We start from the raw sequence: 25,486 nt of genomic DNA on the forward strand, positions 1-25,486 counted from the left end.
ACAGCAGAAAGCATTAAGAAATGTTGTTGATGTAGTGGAACGTCTTCACATCCCTCGATCAGCCCCACAAACCGTCATGCGATCCGTCCCACGATCTGTTCCGATCTAGTGCTGAACGGACGACACCTCCGCGTTGACCACACGTACAGCTCGACGATGATCTCGGCCTTCTTGATCTAGCAAGCAAGACGGATAAGTAGATGATTTGTCCGGCAGCGTGACGGCCCGCCGATGGTGGTGACGATCTACTCCTGCGGGGCTCCGCCCGAGCTCCGCAGAAATCCTATCTAGAGGAAGAACTATGGTGTCTAGATCTGAGTTGCACGTGGCAAAAAGTTTTCTCATATCAGCCCTAAATCACCACTATATATAGGAGGGAGGGGTAGGAGGCTTGCCTTGAGGGCCAAGCCCTCAAGGGTGCGCCGGCCAAGGGAGAGGAGGAGTTCTACTCCAATCCTACTGCAACTAGGATTGGAAAGTGGAGTCCTTCTCTTCCTTCCCACTTCTCTTTTTTCTTTGGTTTTTCTTTCTTGGCACCAAGGCCCTCTTAGGCTGTCCCACCAGCCCACTAAGGGCTGGTGCGCCACCCCTAGGGCCATTGGGCTTCCCCCGGGTGGGTTGCCCCCCTCCTGGTGAACTTCCGGAACCCATTCGTCACTCCCGGTACATTCCCGGTAATGCCCGAAAACCTTCCGGTAACCAAATGAAGCAATCCTATATATCAATCTTTGTTTCTAGACCATTCTGGAAACCCTCGTGACGTCCGTGATCTCATCCGAGACTCTGAACAACATTCGGTAACCACACATATAACTCAACTATACTAAAACATCATCGAACCTTAAGTGTGCACACCCTGCAGGTAGGAGAACTATGTAGACATGCCCCGAGGTACTCCTCGGTCAATATCCAATAGTGGGACCTGGATGCCCATATTAGATCCTACATATTCTTCGAAGATCTTATCGGTTGAACCTCGGTGTCAAGGATTCATATAATCTCGTATGTCATTCCATTTGTCCTTCGGTTTGTTACTTGCCCAAGATTTGATCGTCGATATCCGCATACCTATTTCAATCTCGTTACCGGCAAGTCTCTTTACTCGTTCCGTAATACAAGACCCCGTGACTTACACTTAGTCACATTGCTTGCAAGGCTTGTGTGTGATGTTGTATTACTGAGTAGGCCACGAGATACCTCTCTGTCGCATAGAGTGACAAATCCCAGTCTTGATCCATACTAACTCAGTGGACACCTTTGGAGATACCTGTAGAGCACCTTTATAGTCACCCAGTTACGTTGTGACGTTTGATGCACTCAAGGTATTCCTCCGGTGCCAGTGAGTTATATGATCTCATGGTCATAGGAACAAACACTTGACACGCAGAAAACAATAGCAATAAAATGACACGATCAATATGCTACGTATATAATTTGGGTCTTGTCCATCACATGATTCTCCTAATGATGTGATCCTGTGATCAAGTGACAACACTTGCATATGGCCAGGAAACCTCGACCATCTTTGATCAACGAACTAGTCAACTAGAGGCTCACGAGGGACAGTGTGTTGTCTATGTATCCACACATGTATTTGAGTTTCCAATCCATACAATTCCAGCATGGATAATAAACGATTATTATGAACAAGGAAATATAACAATAACTAATTTATTATTGCCTCTAGGGCATATTTCCAACAGTCTCCCACTTCCACTAGTGTGACAGCCCGATGCCGACGTTCCAGAAGATTCCCCTTCTATTCCGTTTTCGTCGTGTGTTTATTTTTATTTGTCGCATCATCATCGCATCATGCGCATCATCAGCATTGCATCGGCATCCCGTTGCCGACAGTTTTTAAAACTTGCATCCGTTGTTAGTTGTCGGTTCTCGTCGTTGTCCGTTCTGAGCCCGACCGCACTCGCACGCGCCCGCGGCATCATCAAATCCTTGTTTTTAAAATTGTGTTGACAAATTTCTCTAATTGGGTTGGAATTTGACGTGCGGTCTTATTTTAATATAGGTAGACCGCCTGCCAAATCTCATCGCAATCGGAGTCCGTCTGGTACCCGAACGGTCGACCGTAGCGGCACAGTATTTGGTCTATCGTCGGACGTCTTTCGGTGTTTTAAATCTCGTTGTCGGGCCGCCCGTTTTCCCTCTCGTCTCCGGATAACTACTCTACACGGCCACTTAACCGTGACCGCGTTCGAGATTGTCCCATTCTGACCGGGCAGTTGGATCCGGGACGAAATTTCGCTAAACCTAGCCCCCCCATTGTCTATAAATAGACGCCAGTGCATTTTAGACAACCCCTCTCCTCCCACCTCGGGATCCGCGCCCCTAACCCTAATCCCACCTCACTCTCTCCTCCCCTCATCCTCCAGCCGCCGGGCCCGCGAAGTCCGCGTTGGGCCCGCCCGAGCCCATCTGGGCCCGAGCTCCCCACAACATCAGCCACCGCCGAGCCGAGGCACAGTCATCGCTGCTCCCGTGCGCGCCGCCCCTGTGCGTCGCCGCCCAGGCTGGCCGGCAGCCGTGCCCGCCACCTCCAGCCATCAGCTCCTCGCCGTCCTCGCGTCCTCGTCGTCCTCGTGTCCTCGCCGTCGTCGCATCCTCGCTGTCCTCCGCCGCAGCGCGCAGCACGCAGCTCCTGGCCGCAGCCCACCATGACGAGCTCCCGCGCAGGTTCCCTGCCTCCGGTCGCCTTCCTCCAGCAACCCCGATCCGGTCGAGGCCTAGCCAGATCCGGCTCGAGGGTCCCGTCCTCGCCGCCTCTCGGCCCCCTCCACGGCATGGCCGGCGCCACCATGGCCGAGCTCGGGAGCGAGCAGGAGAGGAACGGCTCCGTCCAACCGTCCCGCTCGCCTGCGTTGACACCGCCTGGGCCGCTTTCCATCTTGGGCCGCACCGACCGCCAGGCCAGCGAGCGCCCTCGGCCCAGCCTCCCAATTCGGCCTCCTCTTCCCCAGATGTGCCTCCTCCACCGACCTGGGCCAGGCCTAAGGTGAGACTGCCCCGATCCCCACTAATTTCATACGCGTGCGCTGTTTAGTTATTTAGCACGTGCCACTTTCGGCCCGTTTAGACTTTAGGTTTTTTTCTGCGATTTAATTCCTTTCCAGGAAATTAGATATTTTGAACGCCCATAACTTTTAATCCATATGTCGGATCGCGATGAATTAGATATGGATCTTGTGTAGATTTTCGTGTAGATCATGAATTTGCAACTTGCGTAATTGTTTGAAGTAGTTTGAACCACCAAATGCCTAGAAACGTGTGTTGTCCTATTATGTTTTATTCCGTAGTTATTTGTCGTGCGTGTCCGGATTGCTCGAATGCCGTAGATAAAATTTTCATGTTTTAGGAACCCCTTTGCCATGTATTTTAGAGTAGTTGTTGGTATTTTTGGGTGTAGGATTCCGTAGCTAGTTTGCTATACCGTGTTTAGGACTTTATCTCGCATATACGAGTGGCGATATTTTTGTGTTGCAAACCCACATGTTTTATATGTTTTTGGGGTAGAAAAGTCCATAGAATTTAACCATGTATTTAGTTTTAGATTTTGAGCAAGTTAGTGCACGTGATATTTTACTATGTTGCCCTCTTGTCTCTTTTGTGTGATTTAATCTGTGCTTCATTTGAAGGAGTTGTCAACTAGAGAGTTGCCCTCTGATGTTTAGTCTAGCCTCTGGTATTTTTGGTTGAAATAGAAATCCATGTTTAGGTGTGGTTTTCTTTCTCTCAAGTTGCTAGAAAATAGTGCTGATTTGGAGATTCTGAAATATTTCTAAGTCTGAGATCTGTTATATTGTGTTGTTGTCTTATCTTGAGTTTATCTGGTGATCTGTAGCTCTTTTGAGGTTGGTGCAATGGAGTTAGTTGTAGACTTTGGGATTCTCTAGCATGTTGTGAATTTCCATGCCATTTGGAGTCCTGTAGCTTATGGTTTTGCTGCTGTCAATATGACTTCAGATCGAAAACTGCGGTTTCATAAACTGTAATTTTCACTAAGTCTGAAACGACGTGTGAGCAACCATTTTGTGAGTTCGTTTCCTAGTGATCCATGCTCCCATGCTAGGTGTTGTTAGTTGTATGTTGTAGTGCTTCTTGCCCTCTTTCATCTCATGCCTTGGTTGTGCATTTTAGATTTGTGTAGCTCGTAGTTGTGGGGTGTAGAAAATGCTATGTGGCTGATTTTGGCAGATTGTAGTGATTTCTTGTTTAGCTCGTAGTTGTTGAACCGTTGCTCCGTTTTGATCGTGTCCTATATGAAACTTTCTTAGAATCTCGTGTAGTTTCATATTTTCTTGATGGTTGTATGTCTTGAAATGCTTGTGCCTATTGTTGCACACAAATTGCATTCATGCCATCATATCTTGCGGTGTCCGTATCTTTTGATCTGTAGCTCCGTTGGAGATGTTCTCTATGTGTAAATTGCTTGTAATGACGTGTAGAATCACGTGAACCTATTTCTTTTGCTGTTTAACAACTAATTAAACATGATAGTTCAGATCTGGACAGAAATGTAAATTAACATGTGAGGTCTTTTCAGAGGTGTTATATGTCATTTCCGACCTCATTTAAAATGCCTAGATAGGTAGTTTAATTACGCTTCACATCTTGCCATGTTTAACGACATTTAATATTGCCGAGCACCTAATCGGGATAGAACTAAATAATTAAACATGGAGTTTCGTCAATATGCAACTCGTTGCATATTGAACTTCACTTAATGTGTAGTGTTTGATTGTGTGAATTGTCGTGCCATGTCTTGCATATTCACCTGTTCATGCATCATATGTGGATTGCTTCTTGTTGTGCATCGTGTGGTCAATATCGTGTGTTGATGCTTGTTTCCGGTTTCCTTCGTCTCGATAGAGTTCCGCAAGCATGTCGGAATGTGAGGACCCGTTCGACTACATCGGTCCGTCTGCTTCACGGAGTCATTCTTGTTCCAAGCGGGATCTCAGGCAAGATGACCATTTCCCCAGATACCATTACTATCATTGCCATGCTAGTTATTTCGATGCTATCGATTACGTCTCGTTGCCTACCACATGTTAAATATCAGCCTCTCAATAATGCCATGAAAACCTTCAACTGTTCACAACCTAGCAAACCACTGATTGGCTATGTTACCGCTTGCTTTACCATGTGTTAGTGTTGCTAGTTGCAGGTGCAGTTGCTTCCATGTGATAACATGGGTTCCTTGTTATATTACCATATTAATGCTATCTAATTTAATGCACCTATATACTTGGTAGAAGGTGGAAGGCTCGGCCTTTCTAGCCTGGTGTTTTGATCCACCTTTGCCCCCTTAGTTTGGGCTACCGGTGTTATGTTCCATAATTGAGCGCTCCTAACACGATCGGGGTTGTTATGGGGACCCCCTTGATAATTCGTTTTAGACTAAAGCTGGTCTGGCAAGGCCCAACATTGGTACTACATTTGCCCAACATAATAATCTTGTTAATACTGAAAGCATAGGGCGTCATGAACCCGAGGAGTAATTTTACATAATACAGGGAGGGCCAATGCTGATGGTGTTGTTTCAAAATAGAGCACTGTGCGGGGCCAACCCAGGGCAACTTGGGAGATTTCTATCAGGCCACCGTACGCGTCTCTCATCTGTCGTGTCCTGAGAACGAGATACTCGACTCCTATCGGGATCGTCGACACGCCGGGTAGCCTTGCTGGATTAGTTTTACCTTTGACGAGATATCTTGTGCATCGGGATTCCGGTGATGCTTTGGGTAATCTCAGAGTTGAGGTTTTCCACTAAGGAGTCCGACGAGATCGCGAGTTTCATGATCGACGATTTATATGCGGCTTGTGGTAATTTATGATGGACTAGTTGGAGCACCCCTGCAGGGTTTAAATCTTTCGGGAAGTCGTGCCCGCGGTTATGTGGCAACGTGGAGACTTTGTTTAACACTGGTTCTAGACAACTTGAAGTTAACTTAATTTAAACTTGCCAACTGAGTGCGTAACCATGACTGTCTCTTTCGTGAGTTCCTTCTCCGATCGAGGACACAGTGGGGTTATGTCTGACGTAGGTAGGTGTTGAGGATCATTCATTTGATCATCAGTAGGCACGTCCGCTATGCGTAGATCTTCCCCCTCTTAATTCTTGTACTCGTAAGTTTAGCCACCAAATATATTCTTAGCCACTGCTGCAACCTCACCACCTAACCTTACCTTACCCATTAAGCTTTGCTAGTCTTGATACCTTTGGAAATGAGATTGCTGAGTCCCCTGTGGCTCACAGATTACTACAACACCGGTTGCAGGTACAGGTAAAGGTTACTTGACGCGAGCGCGTTTATTTTTCATTTGGAGTTGCTTCTTCTTCTTCTTCTTCATCGATCTAGGATGGGTTCGTGGCCGGCAGCCTGGGATAGCAAGGATGGACGTCGTTCTTATTTTCTCGTTTGTTTTCGTCCGTAGTCGGACCCTGCTCTTCTTCATGATGATTATGTATTGTACTGATATGACTCTGATGTAGCTTGTGGCGAGTGTAAGCCAATTCTATATATATATATATATACATATCTCTTCCTTTCAGTACATGTACTTGTAACAATATCCATTCTTGCAAAACGACGAGATGCGTTTCTATCCCTGACAAGGCCCTCGTGCCATATTGAGGATAGGGTCGCATCTTGGGCGTTACAACTAGAGTCAATAATCTAGTTCACATCACCATGTGATTTCAACGAATCCAACACCCATATAGTTCTGGGGTCTGGTCACGTCTTGCTCGTGAGAGAGGTTTTAGTCAATGGTTCTGAATCTTTCAGATCCGTGTGTGCTTTACAAATCTTTATGTCATCTTATAGATGTCGCTACTACGTGCTATTCGGAAATACTCCAAATATCTACTCTACTATACGAATCCGTTTCACTACTCATAGTTATTCGGATTAGTGTCAAAGCTTGCATCAACGTAACCCTTTATGACGAACTCTTTAACCACCTCCATAATCGAGAAAAATTCCTTAGTCCATTAGTTACTAAGGATAACTTTGACCTCCGTTCATTGATTCAATCCTGGATCACTCTGTGTAACTCTTAACAGACTTGTGGCAAAGCACACATCAGGTGTGGTACACAGCATGGCATACTGTAGAGTCTACGGCTAAGGCATAGGGGACGACCTTCGTCCTTTCTCTTTCTTCTGTCATGGTCGGGTTTTTGAGTCTTACCCATATTCACACCTTACAACACAGCCAAGAACTCCTTCTTTGCTGATCTATTTTGAACTCCTTCTAAAACTTGTCAAGGCATGCATTTCATTTGAAAGTTCTGTTTTAGCATTTTGATCTGTCTCTATAGGTCTTGATGCTCAATGTTCAAATAGCTCTATCCATGTCTTCCTTTGAAAAAACCCTTTCAAACAACCTTTATGCTTTACACAAATTCTACATTACTTCCGATCAACAATATGTCAACCACATATACTTATCAGAAATTCTATAGTGCTCCCACTCACTTCTTTGGAAATACAAGTTTCTTATAAACCTTGTACAAACCCAAAAGCTTTGATCATCACATCAAAGCGTATATTCCAACTCCGAGATGCTTGCACCAGTCCATAAAACAATCGTTAGAGCTTGCATACTTGTTAGTATCCTTAGGATCGACAAAACCTTCTAGTTGTATCACATACAACCATTCCTCAAGGAAACCGTCGAGGAAACAATGTTCTGACATCCTATGTGCAATATTTCATAAATAATGCAGCAACTACTAAAAAATTTCCAACAGACTTTTAGCATCGCTACGAGTGAGCAAGTCTCATCATAGTCAACTCTTTGATCTTGTCGGAAACATATTTGCGACAATTCGAGCTTTGCTTAATAGTGACTTATCACCATCGTCGTATGTCTTCCTTTTAAAGATCCATCTTCACTTAATAATCGTACGACCATCAAGCAGTTCTCCCAAAGTCTACACTTTGTTTCATCCATCGATCCTCTCTCGGATTTCATGGCCTCCAGCCATTTGTCGGAATCCGGGCCCACCATCGCTTCTCCATAGCTCGTAGGTTCATTGTTGTTCAACAACATGACCTCCAAGACAGGGTTATCGTACCACTCTGTAGTAGTACGCGACCTTGTCGGCCTACGAGGTTTGTAGCAACTTGATCTGAAGCTCTAATGATCACCATCATCAGCTTCCACTTCAATTGATGTAGGCGCCACACGAACATCTTCCTGCACCCTGCTACACACTGGTTGAAGTGTCGGTTCACTAACCTCATCAAGTTCCACCACCCTCCCACTCAATTCTTTCGAGACAAACCTTTCCTCGAGAAAATACCCATTTCTAGAAACAAACACTTTGCTTCCGGATGTGAGATAGGAGATGTATCCAGCTGTTTTGGATATCCTATGAAGATGAAGTTATCCGCTTTGGGTTCGAGCTTGTCAGACTGAAACCTTTTTATATAAGCGTCGCAGCCCCAAACTTTTAAGAAACGACAACTTAAGTTTCTCCAAAGCATAGTCTACACTGTGTCATCTCAACGGAAACACGCGGTGCCCTATTTAAAGTGAATGCAGTTGTCTCTAATGCATAACCCATAAACTATAGTGGTAATTCGATATGAGACATCATAGTATGCACCATATCAAAAATAGGGTGTGGCTATGACGTTCGGACACACCATCACACTATAGTGTTCTAGGTGGCATGAATTGCGAAACAATTTCCACATTGCCTTAACTCTGTACCAAAACTCGCAACTCAGATATTCATCTCTATGGTCATATCATAGACAGTTTATCCTCTTATCACGACGATCTTCACTCTGAAATAGCTTTGAACTTTTCAATATTTCAGACTTGTGATTCATCAAGTAAATACTCCTGTATCTACTCAAATTGTCAGTGAAGTAAGAACATAACGATATCCACTGCGTGCCTCAACACTCTTGGACTGCACACATCAAAAATGTATTACTCCCAACAAGTTACTCTCTTGTTCCATGTGGTATGATTTGCATGTCTCAAGTGATTCAAAATCGAGTCCAAATGATCCATATGCATGGAGTTTCTTCATGCGTTAATACCAATAAGTATGGTTTGCATGCCTCAAACGTTTCAAAAATGAGTGAGTACAAAGATCCATGAGCATGGAGCTTCTTCATGCATTTTACACCAACATGACTCAAGTGGCAGTGCCACAACTAAGTGGTAGTATCATTATTACTTTGTATCTTTTGGCACCAATATTATGAACATGTGTAACAGTACGATCGAGATTCAATAAACCATTGAAGGTAATTATTCAAGCAAATAGAATAACCATTATTCTCTTTAAAAGAATAATCGTATTGCAACAAACACAATCCAATCATGTTCATGCTCAACACAAACACCAAATAACAATTATTTAGGTTTAACACCAATCCCGATGAAAGAGGGAGCATGCGATGTTTGATCACATCAACCTTGGAAACACTTCCAACACTTATTGTCACCTCGCCTTTAGCTAGTCTCCGTTTATTCCGTAGCTATTATTTCGAGTTACTAATCACTTAGCAACCGAACCGGTATCTAATACCCTCGTGCTACTAGGAGTACTAGTAAAGTACACATCAATATCATGTATATCAAATATACTTCTAGCGACTTTGCCAGCCTTCTTATCTACCAAGTATCTAGGGCAGCTCCGCCTCAGTGACCGTTCCCCTCATAACAGAAGCACTTAGTCTTGGGTTTTGGGTACAATCTTGGGTTTCTTCATTGGAGAAGTGCTACTGCAACAAAAGGCCTTCCAACGGCGCCAGAAACACGTGCTGGCGGGAGACTGTTCTTGTCTTGATTCTCCTCAGCAACGGCACCAGGAATCCTTCTGCTACGGCTACGCCTTTAGGGACTTCCTAGGCAAATATGCAAAGGATTTCCCCGTGGCCTTGGAGCCTTGCATTGGTGTTCCCTGGAAGCGGAAAGGGTGATGTAGCGCAGCGGTGGTAAGTATTTCCCTCAGTTTTGAGAACCAAGGTATCGATCCAGTGAAGGAGTATCACAAGTGCCTGCACAAACACAAAGAACCTGCTCCCAACGCTATGAAGGAGTTGTCAATCCCTTATAGATTGTTCGCAAAGTGAGAACTGAAAGCCACAAAGTAACAAAGCAAAGTAAAAGCAGAGGTGTAAACGATAGATGTGAATAGACCCGGGGGCCGTAGTGTTTACTAGTGGCTTCTCTCATGAAAGCAAGTAGACGGTGGGTGAACAAATTACTGTCGAGCAATTGATAGAAGCGCGCAAAGTCGTGACGATATCTATGGCAATGATTATATCTATAGGCATCACGTCCAAAACAAGTAGACCGATACTTTCTGCATCTACTACTATTACTCCTCACGTCGACCGCTATCCAACATGCATCTAGTGTATTAAGTCCAAAAGAACAGAGTAACGCCTTAAGCAAGATGACATGATGTAGATGGACAATCTCATATCAACGACAGAGCCCACCTTGTTACCCTTGATGGCAACTACTCAATGTGTGCCTTGCTTCCCCTACTGTCACTGGGAAAGGTCACCACATGGTAAGAACCCAAAACCAAGCACTTCTCCCATTGCAAGAATCATAGATCTAGTTGGCCAAACAAAACACAAGACTCGGAGAGACTTACAAGGATATCAAATCATGCATATAAGAAATCAGCAAAGACTCAAATATATATCATAGATAATCTGATCACAAATCCACAATTCATCGGATCTCGACAAACACACCGACAAATAAGATTACATCGGATAGATCTCCATGAAGATCATGGAGAACTTTGTATTGAAGATCCACTATAGAGAAGAAGCCATCTAGCTACTAACTACGGACCCGTAGGTCTGAAGTGAACTTGTCACGAGTCATTGGAGGGTAGATGATGATGATGAAGAAGGCCTCCAACTCCAAAGTCCCCTCCGGCAGGGCGACGGGAAGGGTCTCCAGATGAGATCTCACGGAAACAGAAGCTTGCGTCAGCGGGAAAGTATTTTCGAGCTCCCCTGATTTTTTTTCTGATTTTTAGGGAATATATAGGCGCAAGATCTAGGTCAGGGGGGCGCCAGGGAGGCCACAAGCCCTGCCACCGCCACCTCCTCCCCTGGAGGCGGAGTGGGGGCTTGTGGGCTCCCTGGAGCCCTCCTGGCTTGGCCCACAGGCCCCCTGATCTTCTTCCGTTCGGGAAAAAATCATTTCGGGGATTTTATTCCGTTTGGACTCCGTTCCAAAATCAGATCTGAAAAGAGCCAAAAACACACAAAAAACAGGAACTGGCACTTGGCACTGAATTAATAAGTTAGTCCCAAAAAAGATACAAAAGGTACATAAAACATCCAAAGATGACAAGATAACAACATGAAACCATCAAAAATTATAGATACGTTTGAGACGTATCAAGCATCCCCAAGCTTAACTCCTGCTCGTCCTCGAGTGGGGAAGTGATAAAGAATGAATTTTTGATGCTTTCATGCTACCTAGCATAGATGTCCTTTGTAACTCCTCTTATGTGACGTGAATGTTCAGATCCATTAGATTCAAAACAATAGTTTGCTATTGATGTGGAAACAATAATAATTCAAGCAAACTAGCAAGGTAATCATAAACTTTCAAAATAACAAGGCCAAAAGAAAGTTATCCCTACAAAAGCATATATTCTGGCTATGCTCTATCATCATTGCACAACGAATTTAAATCATGCACAACCCCAGTATTGGCCAAGTAATTGTTTCACACCTTTACTTTCTCAAACCTTTTCAACTCTCACACAATACATGAGCGTGAGCCATGGTTATAGCACTATAGATGGTGTGGAGTGTGGTGGAGGTTGCAAGACAAAAAAGGAGAAGATAGTCACATTAACTAGGCATATCAATGAGCTGTGGAGATGCTCCTCAATAGATATCAATGTGAATGAGTAGGGATTTCCATACAAATGATGCACTAGAGCTAAGAGTAAGTGAAAGCTCTTAAAGAAAACTAGTGGGTGTGCATCCAATTTGCTTGCTCACGAAGACCTAAGGCAATTTTGTGGAAGCCTATCATTGGAATATACAAGCCAAGTTATATAATGAAAATTTCCCACTAGCTATATGGTGGTGACAAAACGAGAGACTCTCAATCATGAAGATTATGGTGCTTAATATGCACAAGTGTGGAAAAAGTGGTAGCATTGTCCCTTCTCTCTTTTTCTCTCATTTTTTTGGTGGGCTCTTTGGCCTCTCTTTTTTTATTTTTTTTGGTGGGTATCTTTGGGCTCTTTTATTTCCTCACATGGGACAATGCTCCATTAATGATGATCATCACACTTACAACTCAAAACTTAGAGCAACAATGACTCTATATGGAATGCCTTCGGTAGTGTACCGTGGAAATGATCTAGCATGGCATAGACATTAATGGAAACATCATGCTACCTATCTTACTATCATGCAATGGCAATGTAGATGTGTTGGCACATGTCATGGTGGTAGTTGCATGGCAATATATCTTGGAATGACTTTGTAAAAGCCATAGTAGGTAGGTATGGTGGCTGTTTTGAGGGAGGCTAATGGTGGGTTTTGTGCACCCGCAAAAGTTGCACGGCACTAAGAAGATAGTGATGGTGGAAGGTAAAAGTGCATCTAAACCATGGACTCAACATTAGTCATGAAGAACTCATATACTTGTTGCAAAAGTTATATTAGTAATCGAAACAAAGCATTCTACGCATACTCCTAGGGGAAGGGTTGGTAGGTATAAACCATTGCGCGATCCCGACCGCCACGCAAAGGATGACAATCAATAGACTAATCATGCTCAGATTTCATCACAAAGCGGTTCACCATACGTGCATGCTACGGGAATCACTAACTTCAACAAAAGTATTTCTAGATCCACAACACCTTACTAGCATGACTTCAATATTACCATAACCACAACTCAAAACTAATTGAGATGAATCAAACTTCTCTAACTATTCAATGCACATGAAGGTGGAAGTTTTCGTACCTTTGGATAACTACCCCTTTTGAGACTACTTTCAAAGCATAGATCAACTACCAAGCCATGCACCGCTGCGCTCTAAAAGATATAAGTGAAGCACATAGAGCAAAAGTATCTAGCTCAAAAGATATAAGTGAAGCACATGTGAGCTGAATTGTCTACCAAAAGATATAAGTGAAGCTCGACAAAATCACGGTGAGTGCATGTCTCTCTCTCTCTCTAGGTGTGCAGAAAGGATGATTGTGACACAACAAAAATAAAAGACTCCTACGATACAAGACGCTCCAAGCAAAAACACATAACATGTGGTGAATAAAAATATAGCCCCAAGTAACGTTACCGATGAATTGAAGACAAGACAGGGGATGCCTTCCGAGGGCATCCCCAAGCTTAGGATTTTACGGCATCCTTGAATCTCTTGGGGTGCCTTGGGCATCCCCAAGCTTGAGCTCTTGCCACTCTTTATCTCTTTATCCATAAGAACTTCACCCAAAACTTGAAAACTTCACAACACGAAACTTAAACAGAAACTCGTGATAACATTAGTATGAGAAAGCAAACCACCACTTCCTTAGGTACTAAAGAAAACTTAAATTCTACTTGTGCTTATGTTGGGTTACTGTATTTTCAATCTTCCATGGCTAATACCCCCCGATACTATCCATAGTTTCATCAAAATAAGCAACCAACACAGCAAAAACAGAATGTGTTAACAACAGACCAGTCTGTAGCAATCTGTATATTTTGTATACTTCTGGTACTTCAAAAATTCTGAAAAATTACAACAGTCTGAAGAATTGCATAGAAATCAGAAGCAAAAATAATAAACTCAAAATCTCTTACATAAAATAAAATAAAATTCTTTTCGTGAGCAGAAAGTTTGTGTATTTTCCAGCATGACCAAACGATCATCCCCAAGACTAATCATAACGGTTTTGCTTGGCACAAACGCAAAAAGAAACACAAAAAACACAATCATAACAGAATTATGAAAGTTTGGAAAACACAAAACATAAAGAAAAAGGATAGATTCGTTGGGTTGCCTCCCAACAAGCGCTTTTGTTTAACGCCCTTAGCTAGGAAAAAGGTGATGGAATCACGTATAGTCATCTTTGGTCCTCAAACCATAGGTAGCCCTCATCATAGATTCATAAGGCAATCTTATTTTATTTCTAGGAAAGTGCTCCATGCCCTTCTTTAATGGAAATTGAAATCTAATATTCCCTTCCTTCATATCGATGATAGCACCAATAGTCCTTAGGAAAGGTCTACCAAGAATAATGGGACATGAAGGATTGCAATCTATGTCAAGTACAATGAAATCCACGGGTACATAGTTCTTATTTGCAACAATAAGAACATCATCGATCCTTCTCATGGGTTTCTTGACAGTAGAATCCGCAAGATGCAAATTAAGAGAACACTCTTCAATCTCATGAAAACCAAGAATATCGCATAAAGACTTTGGAAAAGCGGAAACACTAGCACCCAAATCACACAAAGCATTGCACTCATAGTTTTTTTTATCTTGATTTTGATAGTAGGTTCCCACTCATCTTGAAGTTTTCTAGGTATAGAGACTTCTAGTTCGAGCTTCTCTTCAAGATATTTCATCATAGCATCTACGATATGCGCGGTAAAGGCTTTGCTTTGGCTATAAGCATGTGGAGAGTTTGCAATGGATTGCATCAAAGGAATGCATTCAAACAAGGAGCAATTATCATAATTGAATTCCTTGAAATCCAAAGTGGGAGTTTCATTACTACCCAAAATTTTGACTCCTTCTACTCCACTCTCCACACCTTTATCATCAAGATAGGTGGACTTCGAATCATTGGGGCGTTTTTCAACCAAAGTGGATTCATATCCAGCCCCTCCATAAATAGGTTTGACACGCGAAAACAAAGATTCAAGAGGAGACACACCAAGCACTTTAAGATCTTCGTGATTTGCATCACTAGAACGCACCCTTTTAAACCATTCATACCTAGCGCGAATTTGGGCGGTTCTTTCTTTGTTCTCATTCATGGAGATACGCATAGCTTTCAAAGTTTCATCCAAGTTGACCTTGGGAGGAGCGCATCTAACTTTCAAAGCATCAATATCACAAGACATCCTATCAACGCTCTTAGCCAAATTGTCTATTTTGAGTAGTTTTTCCTCTCTGGACGTATTGAAAATCTTTTGAGAGTTGATGAACTCTTTGATATTACTCTCTAAATCAGAGGGTAATTTGTTGTGATTTCCATAAGCGTTGTTGTAGGAATTGCCATAGTTGTCACAGGAGTTACTAGGAAAAGGCCTAGGAACATAGTTTCCTCTAAAAGCATTGTTGTTGCCAAAATTGTTCCTACCAACAAAATTCACGTCCAAACTAGCGTTGCTACTCTCAGTCAAGGAAGATAGTGGCATGTCATTAGGATCTACAGTAGCGTTTCTACTAGCAACCAAATTCATCAACTCGTCCATCTTAGCACTAAGCGAGTTAATCTCTTCTATAGCGTGTACCTTTTTGCTAGCAGGTGACCTTTCAGTGTGCCACTAAGAGTAGTTGGTCATGATATTGTCTAGGAGTTTTGTAGCGTCTCCTAACGTGATTTCCATGAATGTTCCACCTGAGGCGGAGTCCAAGATATTGCAAGAAGCGAAATTCAAGCCAGCGTAAAAGATTTGTATAATCATCCACAAACTCAAGCCATGAGCGGGACAATTTCTAATCATAAGCTTCATCCTCTCCCAATATTGTGCAACGTATTCATGATCAAGTTGCTTGAAATTCATGATATCGTTACGTAAGGAGATAATCTTAGCCGGCGGAAAATACTTGGATATGTAAGCATCTTTGCACTTATCCCAAGAATCGATACTATTTTTAGACAAAGAAGAAAACCAAGTTTTTGCGCGATCTCGCAACGAGAAAGGAAAAAGTTTCAACTTAATCACGTCATTATCCACATCTCCTTTCTTTTGCATATCACAAATCTCAATGAAGGTATTGAGATGGGATGCGGCATCTTCACTAGGAAGGCCAGAGAATTTCTCTTTCATAACAAGATTCGGCAGAGCTGCGTTGATTTCATACGATTCCGCACTAGTGGCGGGAGCAATCGGAGTACTAATAAAATAATAATTATTATTTCTCGAGAAGTCGCAAAGTTTGGTGTTTTCAGCCATGATGACTTCAACAAACAAATAAGCACACAAGCAAGCAAGAAAACCGGCAAAGGAAAATGGCAAAGGCAAAAGAAAACAGCAAAGGAGAAAGGCAAATGAAAATAGCAAATGTGAAGTGGGGGAGAGGAAAACGAGAGTCAACTGGCAAAAAAGTAAATGCAGGAGATGAGTTTGTCAGACCTACTTGGATAGATCTCTCTTCCCCGGCAACGGCGCCAAAAATACTTCTGCTACTGCAACAAAAGACCTTCCAACGGCGCCAGAAACACGTGCTGACGGGAGACTGTTCTTGTCTTGATTCTCCTCAGCAACGGCACCACGAATCCTTCTGCTACGGCTACACCTTTAGGGACTTCCTAGGCAAATATGCAAAGGATTTCCCCGTGGCCTTGGAGCCTTGCGTTGGTGTTCCCTCGAAGCGGAAAGGGTGATGTAGCGCAGCGGTGGTAAGTATTTCCCTTAGTTTTGAGAACCAAGGTATCGATCCAGTGAAGGAGTATCACAAGTGCCTGCACAAACACAAAGAACCTGCTCCCAACGCTATGAAGGGGTTGTCAATCCCTTATAGATTGTTCGTAAAGTGAGAACTGAAAGCAACAAAGTAACAAACCAAAGTAAAAGCGGAGGTGTAAACGATAGATGTGAATAGACCCGGGGCCGTAGTGTTTACTAGTGGCTTCTCTCATGAAAGCAAGTAGACGGTGGGTGAACAAATTACTGTCGAGCAATTGATAGAACCACGCAAAGTCGTGACGATATCTATGGCAATGATTATATCTATAGGCATCACGTCCAAAACAAGTAGACCGATACTTTCGGCATCAACTACTATTACTCCACACGTCGACCACTATCCAGCATGCATCTAGTGTATTAAGTCGAAAAGAACAGAGTAACGCCTTAAGCAAGATGACATGATGTAGATGGAAAATCTCATATCAACGACAGAGCCCACCTTGTTACCCTTGATGGAAACTACTCAATGTGTGCCTTGCTGCCCCTACTGTCACTGGGAAAGGTCACCACATGGTAAGAACCCAAAACCAAACACTTCTCCCATTGCAAGAATCATAGATCTAGTTGGCCAAACAAAACCCAAGACTCGGAGAGACTTACAAGGATATCAAATCATGCATATAATAAATTAGCAAAGACTCAAATATATATTATAGATAATCTGATCACAAATCCACAATTCATCGGATCTCGACAAACACACAGCCAAAGAAGATTACATCGGATAGATCTCCATGAAGATCATGGAGAACTTTGTATTGAAGATCCAAGAGAGAGAAGAAGCCATCTAGCTACTAACTACGGACCCATAGGTCTGAAGTGAACTACTCACGAGTCATTGGAGGGGCAATGATGATGATGAAGAAGCCCTCCAACTCCAAAGTCCCCTTCGGCAGGGCGCCGGGAAGGGTCTCCAGATGAGATCTCGCGGAAACGGAAGCTTGCGGCGGCGGAAAAGTATTTTCGAGGCTCCCCTGATATTTTTTCTGATTTTTAGGGAATATACAGGCGCAAGATCTAGGTCAGGGGGCGCCAGGGAGGCCACAAGCCCTGCCACCGCCGCCTCCCCCCCCCCCCCCCGTGGTGGAGGAGTGGGGGATTGTGGGCTCCCTGGAGCCCTCCTGGCTTGGCACACATGCCCCCTGATCTTCTTCCGTTCGGGAAAAATCATTTCGTGGATTTTATTCTGTTTGGACTCCGTTCCAAAATCAGATCTGAAAAGAGCCAAAAACACAGAAAAAACAGGAACTGGCACTTGGCACTGAATTAATAAGTTAGTCCCAAAAAAGATATAAGAGGTACATAAAACATCCAAAGATGACAAGATAACAGCATGAAACCATCAAAAATTATAGATACGTTTGAGACGTATCAAGAAGCAACTGGCTTGTTGTTTCATCAAGTATCCCTTCTAGACCTTTTCCTTCTTGAAACTAGTGGTTTTACTAACCATCAACAATTGATGCTCCTTCTTGATTTCTACTTTCGAAGTGTCAAACATTGCGGTTCGCTCAAGGATTATCATATCTATCCTTGATATGTTTATAGTTCATCACGAAGCTTTAGCAGCTTGGTGACAGTGATTTTGGAGAACCATCACTATCTCATCTGGAAGATTAACTCCCACTTGATTCAACCGATTGTTGTACTCAGACAATCTGAGAACATGCTCAACGATTTGAGTTTTTCTCCTCTACTTTGTAGACAAAGAATCTTGTCGGAGGTCTCATACCTCTCAACAAGGGCACGAGCATGAAATCTCAAGTTCATCTCTTAGAACATCACTTATGTTTCGTGACGTTTCACAACGTCTTCGGCGCCTTGCTTCAAAGCCGTTAAGTATTACGCACTGAACTATCACGTAGTCATCAAAAACGTGTATGTCTGATGTTCGCAACATCCACAGACGACGCTCGAGGTGCAGTACGCCGAGTGGTGCATTAAGGGCATAAGTCTTCTGTGCACCAATGAGGACAATCCTCAGCTTTACGGACTCAGTCCATAAAGTTGCTACTATCAACTTTCAACCAAATTTTCTCTAGGAACATATAAAAAACAGTAGAGCTATAGCGCAAGCTACATCATAATTCGCAAAGACCTTTTGACTATGTTCATGATAATTAGTTCAATTAATCATGTTACTTAAGAACTCCCACTCAAAAAGTACATCTCTCTAGTCATTTGAGTGGTACATGATCCAAATCCACTAACTCAAGTCCGGTCAGCACGTGAGTTGAGAATAGTTTCAGTGTTAAGCATCTCTATGCTAATCATATCAACTATACGATTCATGCTCGACCTTTCAGTCTCATGTGTTCCGAGGCCATGTCTGCACATGCTAGGCTCGTCAAGCTTAACCCGAGTATTCCGCGTGTGCAACTTTTTTGCACCCGTTGTATGTGAACGTTGAGTCTACCACACCAGATCATCACGTGGTGTCTCAAAACGACGAACTGCACCAACGGTGCACAGTCGGGGATAACACAACTTCATCTTGAAATTTTAGTGCGAGATCACCTCATAATGCTACCGTCGTTCTAAGAAAAGTAAGGTGCATAAAAGGATTAACATCACACGCAATTCATAAGTGACATGATATGGCCATCATCATGTGCTTCTGGATCTCCATCACCAAAGCACCGGCACGATCTTCTTGTCACTGGTGCCACACCATGATCTCCATCATCATGATCTCCATCAAGTGTCGCCATCGAGGTTGTCGTGCTACTTATGCTATTACTACTAAATCTACATCCTGGCAATATATTAACGCATCTGCAAACACAAACATTTGTTTAAAGACAACCATATGGCTCCTGCTGGTTGCCGTACCATCGATGTGCAAGTCGATATTAACTATTACAACATGATCATCTCATACATTCAATATATCACATCACATCATTGGCCATATCATATCACAAGCATACCCTACAAAAACAAGTTAGACATCCTCTAATTTGTTGTTGCATGTTTTACGTGGCTGCTATGGGTATCTAGTATGATCGCATCTTACTTACAGAAAAACCACAACGGAGATGTGCAAATTTCTATTTAACCTCTCCAAGGACCGCCTCGGCCAAAACCAATTCAACTAAAGATGAAGAAACCGACACCCGCGAGTCATCTTTATGCAAGGAGGTTGCATGTCAATCGATGAAACCAGTCTTTCGTAAGCGTACGAATAATGTCGGTCCGGGCTGCTTCAATCCAACAATACCCCGGAATCGATAAAAGACTAAGGAGGGCAACAAATCGAACATCACCATCCACAAAACCCTTTGTGTTCTACTCGATATAACATCTATGCATCAACCTAGCTCATGATGCCACCGTTGGGGAACGTTGCATGGGAAACAAAAAAATTCCTACGCACACGAAGACCTGTCATGGTAATGTCCATCTACGAGAGGAGATTTGGATCTACATACCCTTGTAGATCGCACAGCAGGAAGCGTTAAGAAACACGGTTGGTGTAGCAGAACGTCTTCACGTCCCTCGATCAGCCCCACGAACCGTCCCACAATCCGTCCCACGATCCGTTTCGATTTAGTGCCGAACGGACCGCACCTCCGCGTTCAGCACACGTACAGCTCGACGATGATCTCGGCCTTCTTGATCCAGCAAGCAATATGGAGAAGTAGATGAGTTCTCCGGCAGCGTGACGGTGCATCGGTGGTAGTGACGATCTACTCCTGTAGGGCTCCGCCCGAGCTCCGCAGAAATCCGATCTAGAGGAAGAACTATGGTGTCTAGATCTGAGGTGCACGTGGCAAAAAGTTTTCTCAAATCAGCCCTAAATCACCACTATATATAGGAGGGAAGGGGAGGAGGCTTGCCTTGAGGTCCAAGCCCTCAAGGGTCCGCCGTCCAAGGGAGAGGAGGAGTCCTACTCCAATCCTACTCCAACTAGGAATGGAAAGTGGAGTCCTTCTCTTCCTTCCCACTTTTCTTTTTTCTTTGGTTTTTTTTTCTTGGTGCCAAGGCCATTTTGGGCTATCCCACCAGCCCACTAAGGGCTAGTGCGCCACCCCTAGGGCCATTGGGCTTCCCCCGGGTGGGTTGCCCCCCTCCAGGTGAACTTCCGAAACCCATTCGTCACTCCCGGTACATATCCAGTAATGCGTCAAAACCTTCCGGTAACCAAATGAAGCCATCCTATATATCAACCTTCATTTCTAGACCATTCCGGAAACCCTCGTGACATCCGTGATCTCATACGGGACTCCAAACAACATTCGGTAACCACACATTTAACTCAACTATACTAAAACATCATCGAACCTTAAGTGTGCAGACCCTGCAGGTTCGAGAACTATGTAGACATGCCCCGAGGTACTCCTCGGTCAATATCCAATAGCGGGACCTGGATGCCCATATGGGATCCTACATATTCTCCGAAGATCTTAACGGTTGAACCTCAGTGTCAAGGATTCATACAATCTCGTATGTCATTCCCTTTGTCCTTCGGTATGTTACTTGCCCGACATTTTGATCGTCGGTATCCGCATACCTATTTCAATCTCTTTACCGGCAAGTTTCTTTACTTGTTCCATAACACAAGATCCCGTGACTTACACTTAGTCACATTGCTTGCAAGGCTTATGTGTGATGTTGTATTACCGAGTGGGCGCCGAGATACCTCTCTGTCACACGGAGTGACAAATCCCAGTCTTGATCCATACTAACTCAACGGACACCTTTGGAGATACCTGTAGAGCACCTTTATAGTCACCCATTTACGTTGTGACGTTTGATGCACACAATTTATTCCTTCGGTGTCACTGAGTTATATGATCTCATGGTTATAGGAACAAATACTTGACACGCAGAAAACAATAGCAATAAAATGACACGATCAATATGCTACGTATATAATTTGGGTCTTGTCCATCACATGATTCTCCTAATGATGTGATCCCGTTATCAAGTTACAACACTTGCCTATGGCCAGGAAACCTTGGCCATCTTTGATCAACGAACTAGTCAACTAGATGCTCACTAGGGATAGTGTGTTGTCTATGTATCCACACATGTATTTGAGTTTCCAATCAATACAATTCTAGCATGGATAATAAACAATTATTATGAACAAGGAAAGATAATAATAACTAATTTATTATTGCCTCTAGGGCATATTTCCAACAACTAGGTCCAGGTGGAAGCTTCAAATCATCAATAGGTGTGTTGGGATCTTTGTGCCAAAGATCGATGAAGTCCAGCACCACTTTCGGATCAAGTGCGAGGGGAATGGTTGAGCCTTTGTCCATAGCAACTCTTTCTTGCTTATTCCTGATGATAGCAGCCAATTCTCATCATCTGCTTCATCCTCATCTGATCCAAAGGGTACATTGAAGACAACTTTGTTTGGGCTGGGCCTTGTTCCTCTATTAGTAATCATCTTTTTCTTCACAATTCCACTTGAAGAATTGTGTGGAGATCTAGAGGCAGATGGTCTTGAGGGAATCCGGGTCCCTGTTGGATGCTGACTTGACTGGGGTTGCAGTGGAAGTGAAGACTTTGCTGCAGTTGAGGATTTTTTAGCAACAATTGGAGCTGGTTTAGGATTTGCTGTGTTGAGGGAGCTGTTGAGGACTTGGTGGTGGGGATATTATCCCGCCATACGACCCGCACTAAGAGGCTGGATCAATATGGTGGCGGCTCTTGTTTAAAGTTCAAGATGGGCCCTGACTTGTTCATCAAAGGGCACAAGGCGGTTACCAATGAGAGTCGGCGATGACTCAAGACACAAAAACAGAGACCCTTGGCCTATCAGGGGAAGGGTCATCAGGAGTTTCCTTGCTTAAGGGGCAAGACGAGTTAGAGACATATTGGGTCATGGATCATAACGTCACCCATACTCTTGTAAAACCTAGGACCTCGACCTGTATATAAAGGCGAGTCTCTAGGGCTGGTAGATTTAAGTTACAATCAATCGGGAGCTAGGTCAGGCGAATACACACCCTTGTAATCGATTACCACATCAATATACACAAAGCGAGACGTAGGCTTTTACCTCTATCAGAGGGGCCGAACCTGGGTAAATTCGTCTCTCGTTCCCGATCAACCCCTTTGAGTCGCCACACAATTGCGATGGCCTCACCATTAAGTCCTTTCATGAGGACATATGTCATGATAAAACCACGACACTTGGGATTTCCACCTGATTTTTTTCATCGGGGCTTGCTTTGGAGGTGATTCAATGGCACGGGCCTCAGGAGCAGAGGAGGAGGCAACAGCAGCTGCAACAACAAATTCCTCATTGAAAGTCTTCACATCTTGTTTGGCAACTTTGCGCAGTTTTGCCACATACTTTGCTTTTTCTTCAGGATAGTCTTCACTTGTAGTCATGCTTGATGGATGAGCGGATTGTTGTTCACCCAAAGGAGGTATTTTGCAAGGAGGCTTCAGGGCAAATTTCTTCATGGACTTTGGAGTGACATATTTGTATTCCCTCCCCTCCTTAGCCCATCGTCGTTCAATTTTCTGAAGCCTGATTTTGCGCTTTGCATTGGTTTCTTTTCCATAGACTTTTTCATCAGGTGTGCGATATTCATCATAAATATCATTTGGAATCTCAAAAGCAGTGTTCTGCTCTGCCTTCTTTCCACCATTCTGTTTCTTGTCATCGGCCATTTTCTTCGGTTGAGGAATTTGAATTCTTGAGGAATCTGATGACATATGCAGATTTTCTTCAAGAAACGCTGCAAATGAGTTAAGTTGATGAGAATCTAGTGATTCGTCAATAGACATTTTGTACATGTGAATAGAGTATAGGTGCGAAGAATTTGAAGAGGTCGTATGCGTTCTCAGAGTTGAGGAATTTCAAAAATGACTCAAGTTGAGGATTTTTGACAAATACTGTGTTGAGGAATTTGAAGAATATTGTGTTGAAGAATTTCGTACAGCATTCTTGTCTTAGTTTCCATAGTTGTGCAGATCCAAAAATTTGCACAATTGAGGAATCTTGTGAATAATTTAGTAACTTAGAGAAATTCATCAAGTGTTCAACATAACCGAGTGTAGATCTGATGAGTGTGCTGATGAAACAACATATTTTGCAGATTTTAGGGAATCACAAAGATCTACAGGGGAGTAAAATTAGATATTAATTACCCTGAATGAAGAACACGAAGAACTGTGGAGGTGAAAACTGAAGCTCGTCGGTTCTGATCTCCAGCGCCCTAACTTGGCGGCAAAAGACAGCTACGGTAGTGGAGGAGGAAGATGATCCGCGGCTGGCGTGAGTTCGGCAATGGCGAGGTCGAGGCAATGAAGTTGTTCCTCACCGGCGGCGAAGATTTCTAGCAGCGGCGCTAGGTTAGATCTCGAGCGGGGAAGATGAGAGCGAGAGGAAGAGATATTACTAAGGGGGTAGAGAGCTATTTATAGCTCACGTGAAAAAGGTCATGTGCGAAAGTTTTGGACCTAAATTCCCTTGACCCTTCCTCTCCGCTTGACATGCACCACCCACGTACTAAACGGTGGATTTAGTGGAGATCGTGCTTATCCAATCATGGCTAGTGCGTGTGGTTTGAGCAGCAATTGCCAAAAAATTTGATTTTAAATTTTTGAGGATCTTGTTAGCAAAGTCTTCAACTGACAAGGACTCAGTGAGGACTTTGAACAAGTGTCAAGTAAAATGCATATGAAGAGTTGAGAATAGTTTGGGGTTGAGCTTAGCATAGAGGGAGACGGGTCCAATCACATTCACTTAGAGGAAAAACCAACATGAAGACTTAGCAATAAGTGAATGTTGTTGAGGACTTTGAAATCTCATATATATATATATATATATATATAGTTGAGAAGTTTGAAGAATTTGAACCTTTTTGAGGAATTTACAAATTTTCAGGAACTTGAAAATTTGAATAATTTGTAAAAGTCTCAATTTTGAAGGATTTCAACTTTGAAGAATTTCAACTTGGGTTAGTGGCGTTGCCCACCATGTAAGAATGATGATTTAAGGCACCGCATACAATTGTCGTAGGGCCCTGAGAATCAAATTCGTCATTGATTTCTTCACACTCAGAGTGTTATTCTTCATTGATTGAAGAAAAACGTTTCTTCGTGTGTTGCACATCTAAGTCATCAATTTTTCATAAGTGTTAGGATGTGTGCCTTTTCACAAAACATTCAAAGATCTAAAATATTTAGCTCACACCGCAACTTCCAAAATCTCTTTTCATCCAAGGGCTTAGTGAAGATATCCTCTAGCTGGCCTTCAGTCTTCACGTGGGCCACGACGATGTTGCCCTTGAGTACATGATCACGAAGAAAATGATGACAAAACTGGATATGCTTGGTCTTCGAGTGTTGTACTGAATTGTATGCAATCTTGATTGCACTCTCGTTGTCGTAGTAGAGTGGCACATTCTTCATGTTGATGTCGTAGTCCTTGAGGGTTTGCTTCATCCACAACAGTTGAGCACAGCAGGAATTAGTAGCAATGTACTCAGATTCAGCAGTGGAAAGTGACACGCAGTTCTGCTTCTTTGAGGACCAACAGGCTAAGGATCATCCAAGGAAATGGCAGGTGCCTGATGTTGACTTGTGATCCACATGGTCACCAGCATAATCCAAGTGTTGGTGTGTGAGCTAGATATTGAAGAATGTGTTTCACAGCCTTATGGTGTGATTCCTTCGGTTTTGCTTGGAAGCGGGCACACATGCAAACACTAAGTATAATGTTTGGCCTAGATGCACATAGGTACAATAACGAGCCAATCATAGAGCGATATACTTGTTGATCAAATCTTTACCATTTTCGTCAATGGAGATGTAGCCGTTGGTAG

This window comes from Hordeum vulgare, chromosome 4H (assembly GCF_904849725.1).
Source record: "Hordeum vulgare subsp. vulgare chromosome 4H, MorexV3_pseudomolecules_assembly, whole genome shotgun sequence".
Taxonomy (NCBI): Eukaryota; Viridiplantae; Streptophyta; class Magnoliopsida; order Poales; family Poaceae; genus Hordeum; species Hordeum vulgare.